Source organism: Carcharodon carcharias, assembly GCF_017639515.1.
Source record: "Carcharodon carcharias isolate sCarCar2 chromosome 19 unlocalized genomic scaffold, sCarCar2.pri SUPER_19_unloc_2, whole genome shotgun sequence".
Taxonomy (NCBI): domain Eukaryota; kingdom Metazoa; phylum Chordata; class Chondrichthyes; order Lamniformes; family Lamnidae; genus Carcharodon; species Carcharodon carcharias.
In genome coordinates this window covers 45,317-48,690 of record NW_024470566.1, presented here as the reverse complement: position 1 = coordinate 48,690, position 3,374 = coordinate 45,317, and positions in this window count along the sequence as shown.

Here is a 3,374-nt window from a genome sequence, read left to right as displayed (position 1 = left end):
ACACTAATGTGTTTATCTAACGGGCAAATGTTGTTCATCTGACAGGTTAAATTGTGTTCCTCTAACAGACATTAATGTGTTCATCTCACAGACAGTAACGTGCTTATCTGACAGGCACTAATGTGTTCATCTGACAGGCACTAATGTGTTCATCTGACAGACAGTAATGTGTTCATCTGACAGACACTAATGAGTTTATCTGACAGACACCTAATGCTTTCATCTGACAGGCACTAATGTGTTCATCTGACAGGCACTAATGTGTTCATCTGACAGGCACTAATGTGTTCATCTGACAGACACTAATGAGTTTATCTGACAGACACCTAATGCTTTCATCTGACAGACACTAATGTGTTCATCTGACAGACACTAATGTGCTCATCTGACAGACACTAATGTGCTCATCTGACAGACACTAATGTGTTCATCTGACAGACACTAATGTGTCCATCTGACAGACACTGATGTGTTTATCTAACAGGCAAAAGTTGTTCATCTGACAGGTTAAATTGTGTTCCTCTGACAGACATTAATGTGTTCATCTCACAGACAGTAAAGTGCTTATCTGACAGGCACTAATGTGTTCATCTGACAGGCAGTAATGTGTTCATCTGACAGGCACTAATGTGTTCATCTGACAGGAACTAATGTGTTCATCTGACAGACACGAATGTGTTCATCTGACAAACACTAATGTGTTCATCTGACAGACACTAATGAGTTTATCTGACAGACACCTAATGCTTTCATCTGACAGACATTAATGTGTTCATCTGACAGACACTAATGTGTTCGTCTGACAGACGCTAATGCGTTCGTCTGACAGACACTAATGTGTCCATCTGACAGACACTAATGTGTTTATCTAACAGGCAAAAGTTGTTCATCTGACAGGTTAAGTTGTGTTCCTCTGACAGACATTAATGTGTTCATCTCACAGACAGTAACGTGCTTATCTGACAGGCACTAATGTGTTCATCTGACAGGCACTAATGTGTTCATCTGACAGGCACTGATGTGATCATCTGACAGACACTAATGTGTTCATCTGACCGGCACTAATGAGTTTATCTGACAGACACAAATGTGAACATCTGATACTCAGTAATGTGTTCATCTGACAGACAATAACGTGTTCATCTGACAGATGCTAATGTGTTCATCTGACAGACACTAATGTGTTCCTCTGACAGGCACTAATGTGTTCATCTGACAGACACTTATGTGTTCAACTGACACGCACTAATGTGTTCATCTGACCTAAACTAACTTGTTCACCTGACAGGCACTAATGTGTTCACCTGACAGGCACTAATGTGTTCATCTGACAGACACTAATGTGTTCGTCTGACTGACACTAATGGGTTCGTCTGACTGACACTAATGTGTTTATCTGACAGGAGCGAATGTTATCATCTTACAGAAACAAATGTGATCCTCTGACCGGCACTAATGAGTTTATCTGACAGACACTAATGTGTTCATTTGACATACACTAATGTGTTCATCTGACAGACACTAATGTGTTCATCTGACAGACACTAATGCGTTCATCTGACAGACACCAACGTGTTCAACCGACAGGCAAAAGTGAGTTTATCTGACAGGCACTAATGCTTTCATCTGACCGACACTAACGTGTTCAACTGACAGACAAAAGTGTGTTTTTCTGACAGGTAGTAATGTCTTCATCTGATAGGCACTAATATGTTCACCTGACAGGCAAATGGAGTTCATCTGACATGCAAAGGTGTTTACATTTGACAGGCAGTATTGTGCTCATCAGAAAGGGAAGAGTGTGTTCATCTGACAGGCACTAATGTGTTCGTCTGACAGGCACTAATGTGTTCAACTGACAGGCACTAATGAGTTTCTCCGTCAGACACCTAATGCTTTCATCTGACAGACACTAGTGTATTCATCTGACAGACACGAATGTGTTCATCTGACAGACACTAATGTGTTCCTCTGACGGACACTAATGTGTTTATCTGACAGACACTAATGTGTTCATCTGACAGACATTTAATGTGTCCATCTGACAGACACTAATGTGTTTATCTAACGGGCAAAAGTTGTTCATCTGACAGGTTAAATTGTGTTCCTCTAACAGACATTAATGTGTTCATCTCGCAGACAGAAACGTGCTTATCTGACAGGCACTAATGTGTTCATCTGACAGGCACTAATGTGTTCATCTGAAAGACACTAATGTTTTCATCTGACAGACACTAATGAGTTTATCTGAGGGACACCTAATGCTTTCATCTGACAGACACGAATGTGTTCATCTGACAGACACTAATGTGTTCATCTGACAGACATTAATGTGTTCATCTGACAGACACGAATGTGTTCATCTGACAGACACTAATGTGTTCCTCTGACAGATATTAATGTGTTCATCTCACAGAAAGTAACGTGCTTATCTGACAGGCACTAATCTGTTCATCTGACAGGCACTAATGTGTTCATCTGACAGGCAGTAATTTGTTCATCTGACAGTCACTAATGTGATCATCTGACAGACACTAATGTGTTCATCTGACAGGCACAAATGTGTTCATCTGACAGACACTAATGAGTTTATCTGACAGACACAAATGTGTTCATCTGACAGGCACTAATTTGTTCATCTGACAGACACTAATGTGTCCATCTGACAGACACTAATGTGTCCATCTGACAGACACTAATGTGTTCATCTGACAGACACTAATGTGTTCACCTGACAGGCACTAATGTGTTCACCTGACAGGAACTAATGTGTTCACCTGACAGACACTAACGTTTTTATCTGACAGGCACTAATGCGTTCAGCTGACAGACACTAACGTGTTCAACCGACAGGAAAAAGTGTGTTTTTCTGACGGGTACTAATGTCTTAATCTGATAGACACTAATATGTTCACCTGACAGGCAAAGGGAGTTCATCTGACATGCAAAGGTGTTTACATCTGACAGGCAGTATTGTGCTCATCAGAAAGGGAAGAGTGTGTTCATCTGACAGGCACTAATGTATTCATCTAACAGGCACTAATGTGTTCATCTGACAGGCCCTAATGTGTTCATCTGACAGGCACTAATGTGTTCATCTGACAGGCACTAATGTGTTCATCTTACAGGCACTAATGAGTTTATCTGACAGGCACTAATTTGTTTATCTGACAGGCACTAATTCGTTCATCTGACCGACACTAACGTTTTCAACCGACAGGCAAAAGTGTGTTTATCTGACAGGCACTAATGCGTTCATCTGACAGACACAAACGTGTTTATCTGACAGGCACTAATTCGTTCATCTGACAGACGCTAACGTGTTCAACCGACAGGCAAAAGTGTGTTTTTCTGACAGGTACTAATGTCTTCAT